Raw genomic sequence first — 19,972 nt, 5'->3', positions numbered from 1 at the left:
GCGAACCGAAAGCTGGCAGAGCATCGCGTTGAAGGTAGGAGTACCGTGGCAGAGGTCATAATGGCAGACCTGACGAAGAAACAGATAAGCAAAGGTGTGGGCAATACATTGCTTAGATAGTGAAAGCAGTGGAGACCATGCATCATGAAAACGGACAACGCAGGACTGCTGCGCTGGAGGAGGTGCATGCAAGAGCTGTACATCAAGGCAGAGATGAACCAAGAGGCACACCAGAAAACCGGTAAGCCCTGGGAGGAAAGTAGGGTTACCGGGTTGTCAGTGAATGAAGATTGATGTGTAGCAACAACAGAAATAGCCAGTGAACCTAGAAGAGACAGATGGATTACCAAGTTGTTAGATCTAGCCGGTGTACATAGAAGAGAGTTGTTTAATAAAGGGAAACACTTCCTAAGAATCCTGTGGGCAGAAAGTAACAAAATCATTAAAGAAACCAGAGGATTTAGTATGCAAGTTGTTAATGGATTATTAAACCCTAATTGGGGGAGGGAAGGGTAACCCCTATGACAAAGACCTGGCACCAGCTATATCAAATGAAGGTTGTGACAAAGTCCTGGAAAGTAGATACACCGGGTGACGTTAATGAACTGTTTATATAATGAAGTCCTGGCGCAAGAATACACCAGGTGACGATAAAGATTTGTCTAATAAAGTGTTTGTATAATAAAGCACTGGACAAAAGGAATACCAGGCGAAGTTGAATATATGTGAGATAAAGTGTTAAAATAATATTATTGTCAAGAGATTAGGCCAGGTAAAGTTAAGGACCTGTTTATGCAATAAAGTCCTAGTACAAGAATATACCAGGTGAAGTTAAAGATTTGTACAACAAAGCCTTTTTTTATAATACAATCCTTGACTAAGTAAATAGCTTTTGAAGTTGAATGCAAAGCAACAGAGTCCTAGCAAGAGAGTAGGACAGATGAATTCAAGTGTTTGTGCAACAAACTGTTTATATAGTAAGGTCCTGGCAGGAGAGTGTACCAGGGGAAGACAAGTATTGGTGCAACAAAGTATTTAAATAAAGTCTTTACAGCAGAGTATACCAGGTAAAGGTTAATGTTTAAGCAAATAAGTCCTCGTACGAAGGTACAGCAGGTGAAGGTAAAACAATTGTGGAACGTGACCTGGCAGAAGTATGCCTAGGTGGAGATTGATGTTGTAAAGACAACCAAGGAAAGATCCTTGGTTCAATGAACTATTGGAACACTATAAAGAGAAGAGTGGAGTCTGTAGGAGAAGTTGTATGCCTAACAGAACTGTAAAGTATTAAAGGAAGAGAAAGCATGTAGAAAGGAGCCAATTCCCCACAAACGTTGAACCACTGAAAGTTATTTTATGGATCCCAGTGAAGAAAACTAATCCCTGAGAATGAGAGCATTGTTCAGGAGAAAAGCCTTTCTGTTGAATTGAAACTTTTGTGTTGAACTTGAACAATTGTTCACTTGCAAAAGTCAAGAATCCATTGTTCACGAGAAGAGCCTTTTTGTTGGATATGAACTCTTGTTTTTATCTTGAAAATGTGAGCACTTGTAGAAGTCAAGATACAACCCCCTTTACACCTTTAGAGTTTATTTAGAGTGTGAGGGCCAGAATATGATTATGGACACAGGGTGGATCTTTTGTTTGGACATCCTGACAATGGGCACACTCCGTACTTTGGTTTAAGATAGGGAAATTCCTCCTAGGATAGGGATAGTGTGGCATTTTCCAAACCCATTTACTTTAATAAAAGTTTATAATCAAACAGATGTCTTTGCTGTGTCTGCATTTAATTGTTGGCTTCTCGCAAATCCTTTTGTCTGTTATATATATAATAATAATTGTTCTTTTATTACATGCTCAATACCGGGGATCAATTTCTAAGCATGAGCGTGGGATTCAAACTGGTTTTGCTATGCATTGTCTTGCTTCCAAGACAAACAAGTTGCCCCTGAGCTATCCTCCCGGCCAAGTTGTGTGCATCTTTCAATGCCTGTAGTAGGGGCCTGCCATATGTGGAGTAATCAAATATCCAGGATATGCAATAGTTGCACAACCCCAAAAATGGTTGCATGTCCTTAACGTTAGTTGGCGTGGGGTTATTTTGTACTGTGCTGCTCTGTCTGGGGTCACTCTCCTCCTTTCTAATCATAGTATTTGCACCAAATATACTACCTCTTTCTGGCAATATTTCAATTTCTCTTTGTCCCCTTTGTCTGCAAGTATCTTTAGGTGCTTTATGGTTTTTGTCCTGCTCTGTTCTTTTGTTGGGATGTACACCAGAAGATCATCCACATATTGGATTATAGTGCTTAGTACTTTTATGTTTGCTAGGTCCATTTAGAAAACTGTGTTGAAAATACTTGGGGATTTGCAGTACCCTTGGGATAAACAAGGGTGTTGTAATCACTGCCCACTGTAGGTAAACGCTGTGAGGTACTGGGAGTCTGGATGCAATGTTACTGAAAAGAATGCATTTTTTATATCAATCACCGTAAAATGGGTTGCAACTGCGGTTATGTTGCACAAAATGGTAGCTGGATTTTGTACTACGGGGAATTCTGTCTCAACTATGTCATTCAAAGGGCAGAGATCGTGTATCATCCTCCAAGAAGACGCTTTTGCTTTTTTCACAGGATAGATACGCGTGTTACATGGGGATGTGGATTGTACTATGATGTCTTGCTCAATTACTGCAGTGATTGTGTGATAAATGTACTCATCAGCCTCTTTGAATAAGGGGTACTGCCTTACGCCGGGAAGTATTGGACCTGGCTTAATCTTGATCTTCACTGCCCCTACGCTTCCTAGTAGCCCTAAGTCATAAGGGTTAACGCTCGTAGATAACTGGACACCTCTACCATGACTTCATACAATCGTGATGGTGGTGCTGTGGCAATCAATACAGCGTGTGGCACTTCTCAGTGTTGTATGGTCATGTGGCATGGAATGCCCATTTCTAACACTGTCCTTCATCCTTTGTGTCTGCTAACCGCCATTCATCTGACACTTCTCTCAGCAGGAGTGTGGGATCTATACAAAGGACAGTGCGCCATTCGTCCCCATCTTCATCTATGCTTGCGAGTATCACAGCGTCTTTCCTAGTGATCACCACCTCTATGTTGAGGATGAAAATTGTACCTCGTGCTTTTTCTTGTGGTACAGCTGGTCTGAATAAGAACTCATCAGGTATGTGATATATCATGTTTTGTATTCCAGACAACCATCGTATTAGGACCGCCACTGTATAGGTATCCCTCGCAGAGTGTTGGTACTACAATGTGCTTGGAGCACTGCTGCTACCCTTGTGTAATGAATCCCTGGTATCATACACACTATTCCCTAGTCAGTGAATGAAATGGCCATATTCAACTTGCTTAGTAAATCTCTTCCCAAAAGATTAACTGGGGAGTCTGTACAATATAGCAAGGGTGCTAACACTTTCTTCTTCCCTACAGTGATGGATATCTTCAGTTAATGGAAACCGTGAGAACAGCCCCAGTGAATCCCTCTGTGCCCATGATTATTTTGGCTGATGGAAACCTCCCTTCCCTTATACAGGACTTGGTGGGTGCCATGTATACCATGAAGGTAAAGTGTCTATTTCCTATCCTCACTCAAAACTTGGGTCTTCCTTCTGGGTCAGGGGTGAAGTATATGGTTGGTCATGTCAGAGCTCTCTGTGGGCTGTCCTTTTGTGGGTATGTATTTGTCTCTGGGAGCAGGAAAGGATATTAACTCCTGTGTAATGTGTTACAGTACCTTATGGCTGTGTATTCTGAACCTATGGATGGGTCTCTGCTTGGGAAGGTGCGTGATGTTTGGGGGGTTGCACTGTGTGCTGGGCTCGATACTGTGTGGGTTGTACCCGGGTTAGGGCCATGGCCTGCAAGTTATGGAGAATTTGGGGCAATCCCATGCTGAAGGCATGCATAGAGTTGGGGCTGGTGTCATACTCTGGGCATAATGGGCCCTGGAGCATATGCTGCTATCTTATGTTTTGGGTGACATGTGAGGTATTGGTCTGGTTGTGCACCTAGATGATACTGCATCTGGGGATGGCTTCAGCAGTCTCATGCGCAATGTCCCATTCTCCCACATGCTCAACATGGTCCCCTGGATTGGGTTCTCATCCCTCCAAAGACCGAACCCCGTCCTCTCTGGACATTGCTTCTCCCCCTTTGGTAGCCTCCCATATTACGTCTTCCCTCTCCATGTCCCCCTGTCCCCCTTTGTGGCTATTCCTATTCCTCTTGCCCCTCTATTTTATTGGTAATTACTGCACCTTCTAAACTTATTTTTACTAACTTTTTCTACACCAGTTTTGCTTCTGTTTTCTATGCCTGTTCCACTTTCTCCCATTCCTCTCTCACCTCCTCTAACATAAATGTACTATATGTGCCTGTATTTCACTTCCATGCCCACTATCTTGTCCAAGTCTGCCTGAACTTCAGTGGAGAGTCCCCTGCGCAGTATGTGCTAAAATACAGGTATGCTCTTATCCCATGACTCTCCTGTCTCCTGTTGCCACATTTCGTGAATTGAGTGAACATATGATGCTGGGTCTTCATCTGGTATCATTGTACATTCCATAATTGACCCTTTATCTGGCTTGTCTGGATTGGCGTTCCTCAAAGCATTCCACACATGGGCTCGACAATTATTGAATGGAGCACCATCATGTGTGTATCATGTGTATCGCTCTCCAACCGCACCCCTTGGTATCCTGCCATTCTCCCAAATTCAGAGGTCAAAGTGGGCGGGAGTGGTCGGGAGCAGTGCTCCCATACTTTTTATTTTTAAGTTTCACTGTTCTTATACTTTTATTTTAAAAGGAAACCGTTCTAGAATGGTTTAGTTTTAAAAATAAAAGTGTAGGAAGAAGTTCAAGCTTGCACTTCAGTGCACTGCACTGCAAATTCCCATAAATAGCAGGTGTGTTTGTTTGGGGGTTTGGATTGTGTGTGGGAGGGGAGCAGGGATGAGGTTTGTGGGGAGCGGGGCCAACCAGCAGGGAACATAGTTCAACTACTTCTTTTCGTACACTTCAACCACTGCACAAATTATGTTAGTCTGCTCTCCTATTATAGCCGTGAGCAAATTCTTCATGCCTCCCACTGCTAATGTAATCCCTGCCATCTGTTTTTCTGAGGCATAAATCCAATTACCTGCTCCTGCTGTGAGTGATTGTAATGTCTTCATTAAGTTGTTCCTATTCATGTGTGGCCAGGGTATGCAATGTGATCTCCCCATCCCCCTGTGTCTGTAGCAAGTGGAACTGTGTCCCATCCTCCCCTTCTGAGGTGATTTCCCTATTTTCTTGCACTTATCGACTGCCATGCACTGAGGACTGGTCTGAGCCGAGAATCCCATGGTGTCACCTCCCTTTGCTCTTCATCCATCTCCCACTCCTCTGCCTCTGGATCCCCCTCTCCCTCAGAGAATACTGAGTCATAGTGTATGCTGTGATGATGTCTCTCCCTCTGGGATCTCCCCTCTTGGTTCCCACTTGATACGGGGACCCTTTCAACTGACTCTGTTTTGATGTCTTCAATGACTGTGATATCCATTCTGAGGAGTATCTGCCCTGTCTTCCATGTGTCAGTGTCTATCGCTGGGGACTGCCCCCCTTTGCTTCTGTGCATGGCTCTTGCCAGCTCATGCTCTGTTTTCTGTATCCTCGCTTCTACTTCCCTGTGTTCTCTATTCTCTATCTCTATTATGTGTGGGTCTTGTACTTTATCCTTGTCTACATTTGCTTCTAAAATTCTTTGTTTGGGGTCTGCGTTGTGCAGATAAAGGGAACTTGTATATCCCGTGGCAGTTTGCAGAGGATATGTTCCTGTTGTGGCTGGAGCACTCGACGGCACAGGCATCTGGGCCTGTGCTCAATTGGTGCTTTCTTTTATGAGGGTGGGTCGGTGGCCTGCTTACATGCTTTATTTTCCTCTTTATTTCATCCTTCGGGAGCTTCTTCTACCTGATTGTATGCTTTTCATAATTCTAGTATGCTCTGTCTATTCTTCCACCTTGACAATGTGGTAAACATCTTCCCTTCTGTCGCTTGCACCCATCATTCCTTATGATATTTCATCTTGAATCTTGTCCTTCAACATGGGACTCTTTACTCATGTGATTGATCAGCGTACTATTTTTTCACGATAAAACCTGTCGCAACACAAACGCCACTACACCACAATCTCTAGCAGACTGCCCCATTGGTGACCCTGCTCCACTATGACATAATCACTCAATGCATTTGATACAACAAAGATCCCCCTCCCCAGCAAGTGCTTTCCCCAATCCAAGTTCTCTCCCAGAAATATTCCCCCTTTCCCACACACACTGGGCTACTCTTGCCCTACTCCAAACACCACAATTGTTAATTTATACAGCAAAAGTAAAAAGGAACACTTATTTACACAATGATTTACCATTTTTTACCACATTTTAAATACTTATACATTGATTGGCTGGCAATTTAAATCCCCTAAAGAAACCTATACATTACTTTGCCTTATTGGCTCAAACCTCTCCCTCGTGACCAGACCAGTACCATCCCTCTAATTATGACCTAATATCCTCTTTAAGTAAGGTTTTTCATTCTCTTTGGCTAACTGTGGTGATACATTTTGCTATTTGCAAACCCATTCTCCACTGACTGTACGAGCTCTGAGTGCCACATGGTGTGCTTCACTCCTCATTCTTGACCAATCCCCTGTGTGGCATTTAAGAAATGAATTCCTCATCCTTTACCCATGCGACTGGAATGTTGGCATCCCTGGAAGGTTCTCAGCCTTGCAACTGTATAACTAACAGTTCATTTTGCGACTTCTCCCTGGACACATGTTTCACCTCTTTCCTTCTCTCATGGAAATCAGTGACCTCCTAGTGATCACCATTCAACACCGCTTGTTTGGGAAATACTTTCTAAAGCGTGTGCTTTAGTTTGCTTGTATTTTCCCAGTTCCTCTGTTCATTTGTCTCCATCGTTCCCAACTACCTGCCTGTGGTTCCATCCTAAGTGACCATTTTCTCCCAGGGAGCAGTGTGTTCATAACTTAGTCTGCTCTTTCTGGCTTTGACTCAGAATTACTGTATTCTCACTGACCGGTGTCCTTTCCCTGCTTAAACGTCAGCTCTGAGTTGCAACATTTACTTGTACTGATGTTCATCGCTCAAGGCCCGAGAACTCGCTGTGCCCTTCGTTCTTGACCAATCCCTGCGCTGCTCTTCACCGTAATTTCAAGGGCACAGGCCTTTCAAAGTACACAGCTTCTCTTATTGTTATGGTACTTGCCAGTGCGTGTTTTATTCACTTTACACAATTCACAGTACCTTATATTCTTATGGCACCTGCCAATACTTGTTTTCTTCCAATCATTCACATTAAATAAAGCAACCTCAAATTCCCAGTTTAATCTACTGCTGGGAATTTGCACCCTGTTTATGGGCTTATTTACGGTTTCAATGTTTGCTGCTTTCCTGGCCCTTCCTTTGCCTTGACAATTTCATTTAATTACAATTTGGTTTTCACAAAGTCATTTAATTCATTTCTTTCAGCTTTCTGGTTATCGTAATGATCATTCATCTGTACTTTAAGCTGGACTAGCATTCCGATTGCCTACACAGTCCCTTACTCACGAGCGATTGGACCTGCATAAACCATGTGGTTCGTACAACACTATCCCAGAGTCATTTAGCCTGCTTTGACTAACCGGGTACGCTGTCTCTGGGTGCTTTGCTACATGTCAGCAGGCTCTCTGTGGCTGTCGCAGCTCCTGGCTCGGCACGCCTCTCTTCCAGGGTCTCTGCCGCCTTCGGTGACCGTAGAGGGAGTCCTCCTGACTCCAGCAGGCCGGCACACCAAACATGCCACCGGAGACCTTCTGAATGCTCCTGCCATAATCCGCTTCCGCTGCAACGACTCTGCAGCTCCTTGGCGCTTTGAGCACGTGTCTCCCTGCTTTCACCTCCGGCTTCTCCTGTAAGCATTCCACAGGCAAGCTCTATTCCACAAGTGTTCTCTCTTCCACCTGAGAAGGCCATTTATACTGCCCCTTTGGCCTCAGGTGCAGAAAATATTGTTCAACTGTATAACAGTCTTGGTGCTCAGCATCCCTCTTCCTCGTCCCATTACCAGAGTGGTGTTTGTGTATGTCTGAGTTAATTAAGCAGGGATGTATGGATCTATGTTGTCTCTTTCTCGTCTCAATACCAGAATGTTGTGTATTGGGAGATAGTTTTCTGCCTGAATAGGGAAGGGATTGATAATACCCTATAAAAGCCTGGGGTACATTTGACTCATTATTAAAGGGAAATGGGGGATACCGTGTCTCACCCAAGGGTGCCTGATCCCCACCCTCCAAGTCTCCTCCACCCAGGTGATCCTCCCTTGCATATCCACCCCCACAGTCAGGATCAGAAAGCGACGTCCTTTCCCTGGTCACCTGGTAGGAGGATATATTAGGGGGAAAAGTATGGACGGCCTCTGATTCCTCACAATTATGAGGATATCCTCTCAGTTACAGTTTTGTGCTCAACTAACCTGCTTGCTGTTAAAAAATCCTTTAATGCTACTGTTCCGTTTAAGCCTTAGAAATTTCCCAAAGCCGGGTTATCACAAACGTGTTTTGCATGATGACTTTGAAAATATAGTGGAGCGTTCTTGTCTGTTCTTCTATGATAAGGATTTTACCCTCAAATGTCCTTCCTCATGAAATAATGTAATATCTTAATTTTCGCTTATGCAGTGCGTGAATTTCAAGAAATCATCCTGTGTATTGATTATGATGAATCCTGCAAAGTCATCACGGATCCCCAGCCTAGAGTCACCTCCCATTTGGCCAGGGAAAGGCAGCCGCTACCTGATCCTAACCTTGGGTGTGGCATTAAGCAGGAGAATCACATCGGAGGAGATGGCTGTCAGGTAGAAGTGGTGACTCCCTTAGGAGAGACGTGGTATTCTTCTTTCTATGAAGATGAAGATCCTATTATCCCTAAATACCTGATGGCATGCTGCCATTGCACAAGTCCCTCTCATGTTAAAACTGAAAGAATATTATACGAAACACCCCATAAACAGAATAAGCCTTACACTTCAGAATCAGGTTCACATAACAACTCCTGTGTTTGACCAACTCAATTCCAAAAAGCATTTGAAACAATATAGCTTTGTAAATCTTAAAACCAACATGGAGTTCAAGTCCCGTAATACCTATGGTACTGAGACAAAGAAGGTCAGTGAAGAGGTCATGTGCAACAGGAACAACACTTAAGTAAAGATGCAGACTAGTTGTTCAACAAATCATTAGCTCTGTAGGGGATTTAAGAATGGTGTGTCTAGTTATTCATCCTAGTGTAGCAGGAGAGGCGGTAATCTGAGGTTCCACTGACAGAGGCTCAAGAGACCGATGCAGGAACCGAGACTCTGGGCGAATGGAGAAACCGACCCGACAACGGTTCTTCATTAAAGCCACACGTTAAGCTGATGAATCAGCTAAAAGGAGTTGGGGGTTTTGGGATGTCTTATAAAGTAAAAGAACACTTGCACAGGCAATTTGAATACCGACCCAGTAATTCGGCAGTAATGCCACATTGAGTCCTATGGACTCCCTAGAAAGGGGGCTTATACCACCACTGCCACTTGTAATCTGGCGGTAATACTGCCACACCAAGTGGCGGTAACGGTAATTACATTTGGTGGTATTCCAGCAGATTTACTGCCGGGATACTGCCCAAATCATGAGGCCCTTTGAGGAAGGGCAACAAGGGTACAATTCTCCTCACATGAGATGTTAGTGTGGGGAAACCTAGAACCCATATTGTCATAAGCAAGAAACTGGAAAAGTATTGTGAAATTCTCCTCATATGGGATGTCGAAGTGGAGAACCCTGGAACAAAGATTGCTACAAGCAGAGAAAGAGACATTAGTAGTTGAGGGAATTGATACTATTCCTGGCAGGTGAGTAAACCAGGAAAGGAACATTTGTGTGGAGTGGAAACTATTCCTGGCAGGCAAGTAAACCAGGAAATAAACAGTGTTGTGGAAACAAACATTTACTTTATCATCCTGACAAACTATTGTACAATAAGAGGCATTTGTTTTGCCATTCTGACAAAGGAAAAATAAATGGGTAAGTCCCAAGGTTTTTTGTTAAAGGGGGATTGAGCAAAAAAAGGGACTATTCATACAGTGTAAACAGTGAGGACAATGCTCAATTACCTCTCTCTTAGTCCACCTTATAAGCTAGTCAGATAGAAAATAGATCAATTGGGGTAAGTTATCTATTTCATTTACCCACAATACATATGTGTTGACAAGAAGATTTGTCGTGCCAGAAATATACAGATGTTAAAAACACATTTTAATCAGCAATTAAATTCAATACATAGTGTGGTATGTGCTTTCCACAAGACATTACCACCTTTCAAATATATAAAAAGCGTTTTGCAGTACACGTTTTAGAAAGACAATTAGAAAAAACTATTAAAAAAAACAAATCCAGAGTGATGGCACAATGGTGCCAATTGTGGCTGAGGTTAGTAAGTGACAAACACAATTATGCATAGACATAAGATGTTGTTACCAATATCTATTTTAGCAAAGGAGTAAACTATCGGTGTTCAAACAGAAATTACACAACTGTTTTGTGTAAAAAGACAACGTTGTTTAAAGTGTCTTAGGGATGTCTACATATGTTTCGGCTGAACAGAATTTCGTGAACACCTTCCCTGGTGTTCCGCTGTTATTGTTTAAAGCCCTCTTCAGGACAGTGCGTTGTTTTAGAAAATTGACAGTACGTTCAATGCTCCTGTCTCCGTTTGGTTGAAATTGAAAAGGAGACTCTAAAGAAAGGAAAGAAATTGGAGTCTTTTTTTAGTGAATTGTCTCGGGTTGTGCAAAATTTAAAAACAGAGTGATTTTGAAACACTATCTAGGCAAGGTTTATATGTGATCGGGCTGCCCTGTGTGAGCAGTTTCACTGACCTTTTGATCTTAAATTGGTTGGAGTAAAGTATTTAATGGTTTTTTCTTCCAGGCAGTAGCTTCCTGTTCCGTGATTTGTGAATTTGAACAATTTATCCACTTAGTAACTTCAAATCTGTTTCTCAAAAATTCGGGTGACAGACGCGTTTTTGCATTTTTCAATTTGAGGCTCTGGACCTATTGTGGCATAGACAGAAGGGAGAAGGAAAAAATAAATTTGTCCGATATATTTTTGAAAACATTTTGTTTTGTTTTTTCAGAACAGGTTTCTCTTGCAGAGATATGTTAGTTGACATACCTCCTTACCAAGGCTTCTTCACAGCTTTTTTATGCTGTTTCTTGTTTTTAAAGGAGATTCTGAGGGCCCACGTGCATCGACTTCAACTTTGTGAACCCATCTGCCTGAAAACAAAGCAAAACGGGCGGTCTTGTAATTATATTGGTCCCCGGTGGAAGAGAGTTACCATTTTTATGCATGTTTATCTAGCCAACTATGAGGGTAATTCATAGAATTTCGCAGAAAAGTGTCGCAAGCGGCTGGCGCAGAGTGTCCGCGTGCGATTGACTGCGCCAGGCACGTGCGCTAAAACCGATTTCCGCGCACAGCGTATTCATGGATTTTAGGCTTCCAAACCAGCCGTGGCGCAGAGAATCGCAGCGACCCTGCAGCAGCGCCAGTAACGCCCCCAAGAACGCCCTCGCGCAAGGAAAAGCCATCAAAATCGCTAAATCATCGCAAAGGGCTGCGCTAACCCTGGACCAGTTCACCGGGCTGGCAAACAGCAAACGCCAAGCGGGGAACATGTATTGCAGGGGTGCGCGGGAAGTTCCACACACGACTGGCCCTGTGCAAGCAGGGTACGTGTATTTCAGGGGTGCGCGGGAAGTTCCACACGCGATTTCAGCAGGGTGCGTGTATTTCAGGGGTGCGCGGGAAGTTCCACACGCGATTTCAGCAGGGTACGTGTATTTCAGGGGTGCGCGGGAAGTTCCACATGCAATTTCAGCAGGGTACGTGCATTTCAGGGGTGCGCGGGAAGTTCCACACGCGAATGGGCCAGTGCGAGCAGGGTACGTATATTCCATGGGTGCGCGGGAAGTTCCACACGCGATTCCATCAGGGTACGTGTATTTCAGGGGTGCGCGGGAAGTTCCACACACGAATGGGCCAGTGCGAGCAGGGTACGTGTATTCCATAGGTGCGCGGGAAGTTCCACACGCGATTTCATCATGGTACGTGTATTTCAGGGGTGCGCGGGAAGTTCCACACGCGATTGGCCCAGTGCGAGCAGGGTACGTGTATTTCAGGGGTGCGCGGGAAGTTCCACACGCGATTGTCCCAGTGCGAGCAGGGTACGTGTATTTCTGGGGTGCGCGGGAAGTTCCACACGCGATTGTCCCAGTGCGAGCAGGGTACGTGTATTTCAGGGGTGCGCGGGAAGTTGCACACGCGATTTCAGCAGGGAATGTGTATTTCAGGGGTTCTGGGGAGTACTACACGTGAATTGGACGTGTGGCAGCCCACACCACGGGGTGACTACCCTGCACCCCTGCTCATGTCCCGCAGGCAGCCCATCCACCATGGGCATGCCCCCCAGCCAACCCACATGTCACCTTGCACTACTGATCAACAATGCATGTCTCCCACCACCCCCACCCCCCAGCACTGTGGGGCACCTGCCAGCAGGCCCCCACTCATGTCCAACTCATGTTTCCCACCACCCCCACCCCCCTGCACTGTGGGGCACCTGCCAGCAGGCCCCGACCCATGTCCAACTCATGTACCCCTGCACCCCCACCCCCCAGCATTGTGGGGCACCCTCCACCAGGCCCCCACTCATGTCTCCCACCACCCCCACCCCCAGCAGTGCAGGGGCACCCTCCACCAGGCCCCCACTCATGTCTCCCACCACCCCACCCCCCAGCAGTGCAGGGGCAGCCTCCACCAGGCCCCCACTCATGTCTCCCACCACCCCCACCCCCCTGCCACCATGGGCAGCCTCCACCAGGCCCCCACTCATGTCTCCCACCACCCCCACCCCCATGCCACCATGGGCAGCCTCCACCAGGCCCCCACCCATGTCTCCCACCACCCCCACCCCCCAGCAGTGCAGGGGCACCCTCCACCAGGCCCCCACTCATGTCTCCCAACACCCCCACCCCCCAGCAGTGCAGGGGCAGCCTCCATCAGGGCCCCACTCATGTCTCCCACCACCCCCACCCCCCAGCAGTGCAGGGTCAGCCTCCACCAGGCCCCCACTCATGTCTCCCACCACCCCCACCCCCCTGCCACCATGGGCAGCCTCCACCAGGCCCCCACCCATGTCTCCCACCACCCCCACCCCCCAGCAGTGCAGGGGCACCCTCTACCAGGCCCCCACTCATGTCTCCCACCACCCCCACCCCCCAGCAGTGCAGGGGCAGCCTCCACCAGGCCCCCACTCATGTCTACCACCACCCCCACCCCCCAGCCACCAGGGGCAGCCTCCACCAGGCCCCCACTCATGTCTCCCACCACCCCCACCCCCCTGCCACCATGGGCAGCCTCCACCATGCCCCCACCCATGTCTCCCACCAACCCCACCCCCCAGCAGTGCAGGGGCACCCTCCACCAGGCCCCCACTCATGTTTCCCACCACCCCCACCCCCCAGCAGTGCAGGGGCAGCCTCCACCAGGCCCCCACTCATGTCTACCACCACCCCCACCCCCCAGCCACCAGGGGCACCCTCCACCAGGCCCCCACTCATGTCTCCCACCACCCCCACCCCCCTGCCACCATGGGCAGCCTCCACCAGGCCCCCACTCATGTCTCCCACCACCCCCACCCCCCAGCAGTGCAGGGTCAGCCTCCACCAGGCCACCACTAATGTCTCCCACCACCCCCACCCCCAGCCACCATGGCCACCCTCCACCAGGCCCCCACTCATGTCCCCCTGCACCCCCACCCCCCAGCATCCAGGGTCACCCTCCACCAGGCCCCCACTCATGTCTCCCACCACCCCCACCCCCCAGCAGTGCAGGGGCAGCCTCCACCAGGCCCCCACTCATGTCTCCCACCACCCCCACCCCCCAGCAGTGCAGGGGCAGCCTCCACCAGGCCCCCACCCATGTCTCCCACCACCCCCACCCCCCAGCAGTGCAGGGGCACCCTCCACCAGGCCCCCACTCATGTCTCCCACCACCCCCACCCCCCTGCCACCATGGGCAGCCTCCACCAGGCCCCCACCCATGTCTCCCACCACCCCCACCCCCCAGCAGTGCAGGGGCACCCTCCACCAGGCCCCCACTCATGTCTCCCACCACCCCACCCCCCAGCAGTGCAGGGGCAGCCTCCACCAGGCCCCCACTCATGTCTCCCACCACCCCCACCCCCCAGCCACCAGGGGCACCCTCCACCAGGCCCCCACTCATGTCTCCCACCACCCCCACCCCCCTGCCACCATGGGCAGCCTCCACCAGGCCCCCACCCATGTCTCCCACCACCCCCACCCCCCAGCAGTGCAGGGGCACCCTCCACCAGGCCCCCACTCATGTCTCCCACCACCCCCACCCCCCAGCAGTGCAGGGGCAGCCTCCACCAGGGTCCCACTCATGTATCCCACCACCCCCACCCCCCAGCAGTGCAGGGTCAGCCTCCACCAGGCCCCCACTCATGTCTCCCACCACCCCCACCCCCCTGCCACCATGGGCAGCCTCCACCAGGCCCCCACCCATGTCTCCCACCACCCCCACCCCCCAGCAGTGCAGGGGCACCCTCCACCAGGCCCCCACTCATGTCTCCCAACCCCCCACCCCCCCAGCAGTGCAGGGGCAGCCTCCACCAGGCCCCACTCATGTCTCCCACCACCCCCACCCCCCAGCAGTGCAGGGGCAGCCTCCACCAGGCCCCCACTCATGTCTACCACCACCCCACCCCCCAGCCACCAGGGGCAGCCTCCACCAGGCCCCAACTCATGTCTCCCACCACCCCCACCCCCCTGCCACCATGGGCAGCCTCCACCAGGCCCCCACCCATGTCTCCCACCAACCCCACCCCCCAGCAGTGTAGGGGCACCCTCCACCAGGCCCCTACTCATGTCTCCCACCACCCCCACCCCCAGCAGTGCAGGGGCAGCCTCCACCAGGCCCCCACTCATGTCTACCACCACCCCACCCCCCAGCCACCAGGGGCACCCTCCACCAGGCCCCCACTCATGTCTCCCACCACCCCCACCCCCCTGCCACCATGGGCAGCCTCCACCAGGCCCCCACTCATGTCTCCCACCACCCCCACCCCCCAGCAGTGCAGGGTCAGCCTCCACCAGGCCACCAATCATGTCTCCCACCAGCCCCACCCCCCAGCCGCCATGGCCACCCTCCACCAGGCCCCCACTCATGTCCCCCTGCACCCCCACGTCCCAGCATCCAGGGTCACCCTCCACCAGGCCCCCACTCATGTCTCCCACCACCCCCACCCCCCAGCAGTGCAGGGGCAGCCTCCACCAGGCCCCCACTCATGTCTCCCACCACCCCCACCCCCCAGCAGTGCAGGGGCAGCCTCCACCAGGCCCCCACCCATGTCTCCCACCACCCCCACCCCCCAGCAGTGCAGGGGCACCCTCCACCAGGCCCCCACTCATGTCTCCCACCACCCCCACCCCCCTGCCACCATGGGCAGCCTCCACCAGGCCCCCACCCATGTATCCCACCACCCCCACCCCCAGCAGTGCAGGGGCAGCCTCCACCAGGCCCCCACTCATGTCTCCCACCACCCCCAGCCACCAGGGGCACCCTCCACCAGGCCCCCACTCATGTCTACCACCACCCCCACCACCCTGCCACCATGGGCAGCCTCCACCAGGCCCCCACTCATGTCTCCCACCACCCCCACCCCCCTGCCACCATCGACAGCCTCCACCAGGCCCCCACCCATGTCTCCCACCACCCCCACCCCCCAGCAGTGCAGGGGCACCCTCCACCAGGCCCCCACTCATGTCTCCCACCACCCCCACCCCCCAGCAGTGCAGGGGCACCCTCCACCAGGCCCCCACTCATGTCTACCACCACCCCCACCACCCTGCCACCATGGGCAGCCTCCACCAGGCCCCCACTCATGTCTCCCACCACCCCCACCCCCCTGCCACCATCGACAGCCTCCACCAGGCCCCCACCCATGTCTCCCACCACCCCCACCCCCCAGCAGTGCAGGGGCACCCTCCACCAGGCCCCCACTCATGTCTCCCACCACCCCCACCCCCCAGCAGTGCAGGGTCAGCCTCCACCAGGCCCCCACTCATGTCTCCCACCACCCCCACCCCCCTGCCACCATGGGCAGCCTCCACCAGGCCCCCACCCATGTCTCCCACCACCCCCACCCCCCAGCAGTGCAGGGGCACCCTCCACCAGGCCCCCACTCATGTCTCCCACCACCCCCACCCCCCAGCAGTGCAGGGGCAGCCTCCACCAGGCCCCCACTCATGTCTCCCACCACCCCCACCCCCCTGCCACCATGGGCAGCCTCCACCAGGCCCCCACCCATGTCTCCCAACACCCCCACCCCCCAGCAGTGCAGGGGCACCCTCCACCAGGCCCCCACTCATGTCTCCCACCACCCCCACCCCCCAGCAGTGCAGGGGCAGCCTCCACCAGGCCCCCACTCATGTCTACCACCACCCCCACCCCCCAGCCACCAGGGGCAGCCTCCACCAGGCCCCCACTCATGTCTCCCACCACCCCCACCCCCCTGCCACCATGGGCAGCCTCCACCAGGCCCCCACCCATGTCTCCCAGCAACCCCACCCCCCAGCAGTGCAGGGGCACCCTCCACCAGGCCCCCACTCATGTCTCCCACCACCCCCACCTCCCAGCAGTGCAGGGGCAGCCTCTACCAGGCCCCCACTCATGTCTACCACCACCCCCACCCCCCAGCCACCAGGGGCACCCTCCACCAGGCCCCCACTCATGTCTCCCACCACCCCCACCCCCCTGCCACCATGGGCAGCCTCCACCAGGCCCCCACTCATGTCTCCCACCACCCCCACCCCCCAGCAGTGCAGGGTCAGCCTCCACCAGGCCACCACTCATGTCTCCCAACACCCCCACCCCCCAGCCACCATGGCCACTCTCCACCAGGCCCCCACTCATGTCCCCCTGCACCCCCACCCCCCAGCATCCAGGGTCACCCTCCACCAGGCCCCCACTCATGTCTCCCACCACCCCCACCCCCCAGCAGTGCAGGGTCAGCCTCCACCAGGCCCCCACTCATGTCTCCCACCACCCCCACCCCCCAGCCACCATGGGCACCCTCCACCAGGCCCCCACTCATGTCCCCCTGCACCCCCACCCCCCAGCATCCAGGGTCACCCTCCACCAGGCCCCCACTCATGTCTCCCACCACCCCCACCCCCCAGCAGTGCAGGGGCAGCCTCCACCAGGCCCCCACCCATGTCTCCCACCACCCCCACCCCCCAGCAGTGCAGGGGCACCCTCCACCAGGCCCCCACTCATGTCTCCCACCACCCCCACCCCCCTGCCACCATGGGCAGCCTCCACCAGGCCCCACCCATGTCTCCCACCACCCCCACCCCCAGCAGTGCAGGGACACCCTCCACCAGGCCCCACTCATGTCTCCCACCACCCCCACCCCCCAGCAGTGCAGGGGCACCCTCTACCAGGCCCCCACTCATGTCTCCCACCACCCCCACCCCCCAGCAGTGCAGGGGCAGCCTCCACCAGGCCCCCACCCATGTATCCCACAACCCCCACCCCCCAGCAGTGCAGGGGCACCCTCCACCAGGCCCCCACTCATGTCTACCACCACCCCCAACCCCCTGCCACCATGGGCAGCCTCCACTAGGCCCCCTCCCATGTCTCCCACCACCCCCACCCCCCAGCAGTGCAGGGGCACCCTCCACCAGGCCCCCACTCATGTCTCCCACCACCCCCACCCCCCTGCCACCATGGGCAGCCTCCACCAGCCCCCCCACCCATGTCTCCCACCACCCCCACCCCCCAGCAGTGCAGGGGCACCCTCCACCAGGCCCCCACTCATGTCTCCCACCACCCCCACCCCCCAGCAGTGCAGGGGCAGCCTCCACCAGGCCCCCACTCATGTCTCCCACCACCCCCAACCCCCAGCAGTGCAGGGGCACCCTCCACCAGGCCCCCACTCATGTCTCCCACCACCCCCACCCCCCTGCCACCATGGGCAGCCTCCACCAGGCCCCCACTCATGTCTCCCACCACCCCCACCCCCCAGCAGTGCAGGGGCACCCTCCACCAGGCCCCCACTCATGTCTCCCACCACCCCCACCCCCCAGCAGTGCAGGGGCAGCCTCCACCAGGCCCCCACTCATGTCTACCACCACCCCCACCCCCCAGCCACCAGGGGCAGCCTCCACCAGGCCCCCACTCATGTCTCCCACCACCCCCACCCCCCTGCCACCATGGGCAGCCTCCACCAGGCCTCCACCCATGTCTCCCACCAACCCCACCCCCCCAGCAGTGCAGGGGCACCCTCCACCAGGCCCCCACTCATGTCTAACACCACCCCCACCCCCCAGCAGTGCAGGGGCAGCCTCCACCAGGCCCCCACTCATGTCTACCACCACCCCCACCCCCCAGCCACCAGGGGCACCCTCCACCAGGCCCCCACTCATGTCTCCCACCACCCCCACCCCCCTGCCACCATGGGCAGCCTCCACCAGGCCCCCACCCATGTCTCCCACCAACCCCACCCCCCCAGCAGTGCAGGGGCACCCTCCACCAGGCCCCCACTCATGTCTAACACCACCCCCACCCCCCAGCAGTGCAGGGGCAGCCTCCACCAGGCCCCCACTCATGTCTCCCACCACCCCCACCCCCCTGCCACCATGGGCAGCCTCCACCAGGCCCCCACCCATGTCTCCCACCAACCCCACCCCCCCAGCAGTGCAGGGGCACCCTCCACCAGGCCCCCACTCATGTCTAACACCACCCCCACCCCCCAGCAGTGCAGGGGCAGCCTCCACCAGGCCCCCACTCATGTCTACCACCACCCCCACCCCCCAGCCACCAGGGGCACCCTCCACCAGGCCCCCACTCATGTCTCCCACCACCCCCACCCCTCTGCCACCATGGGCAGCCTCCACCAGGCCCCCACCCATGTCTCCCACCACCCCCACCCCCCAGCAGTGCAGGGGCAGCCTCCACCAGGCCCCCACTCATGTCTCCCACCACCCCCACCCCCCAGCAGTGCAGGGTCAGCCTCCACCAGGCCCCCACCCATGTCTCCCACCACCCCCACCCCCCTGCCACCATGGGCACCCTCCACCAGGCCCCCACTCATGTCTCCCACCACCCCCACCCCCCAGCAGTGCAGGGTCACCCTCCACCAGGCCCCCACTCATGTCTCCCACCACCCCCACCCCCCAGCAGTGCAGGGGCAGCCTCCACCAGGCCCCCACCCATGTCTCCCACCACCCCCACCCCCCAGCAGTGCAGGGGCAGCCTCCACCAGGCCCCCACTCATGTCTACCACCACCCCCACCCCCCAGCAGTGCAGGGTCAGCCTCCACCAGGCCCCCACCCATGTCTCCCACCACCCCCACCCCCCTGCCACCATGGGCAGCCTCCACCAGGCCCCCACTCATGTCTCCCACCACCCCCACCCTCCAGCAGTGCAGGGTCAGCCTCCACCAGGCCACCATTCATGTCTCCCACCACCCCCACCCCCAGCCACCATGGCCACCCTCCACCAGGCCCCCACTCATGTCCCCGTGCACCCCCACCCCCCAGCATCCAGGGTCACCCTCCACCAGGCCCCCACTTATGTCTCCCACCACCCCCACCCCCCAGCAGTGCAGGGTCAGCCTCCACCAGGCCCCCACTCATGTCTCCCACCACCCCCACCCCCCAGCCACCATGGCCACCCTCCACCAGGCCCCCACTCATGTCCCCCTGCACCCCCACCCCCCAGCATCCAGGGTCACCCTCCACCAGGCCCCCACTCATGTCTCCCACCA

The 19,972-nt window shown here is 54.2% G+C and overlaps 1 long non-coding RNA gene across 5 annotated transcripts in view; it reads left to right on the top strand.

Moving 5' to 3' along the window:
* LOC138526483 (uncharacterized) overlaps positions 1-19,972 on the top strand; it is a 612,646-nt gene that overhangs the window by 379,859 nt on the left and 212,815 nt on the right. For 3 of the 5 annotated variants that reach the window (XR_011283576.1, XR_011283580.1, XR_011283578.1), the window contains exons 4-5: positions 3,020-3,189; positions 3,459-3,591. This is a non-coding gene — a long non-coding RNA (uncharacterized lncRNA). The remainder of the gene's footprint in view (positions 1-3,019; positions 3,190-3,458; positions 3,592-19,972) is intronic. The other 2 variants (XR_011283577.1, XR_011283579.1) reach the window with 2 other exon arrangements.

The sequence above is a fragment of the Ambystoma mexicanum genome, chromosome 7p (genome assembly GCF_040938575.1).
Source record: "Ambystoma mexicanum isolate Mex_15411 chromosome 7p, UKY_AmexF1_1, whole genome shotgun sequence".
NCBI classification, from domain to species: Eukaryota; Metazoa; Chordata; class Amphibia; order Caudata; family Ambystomatidae; genus Ambystoma; species Ambystoma mexicanum.
This window is presented reverse-complemented; position numbering and strand designations above follow the sequence as displayed.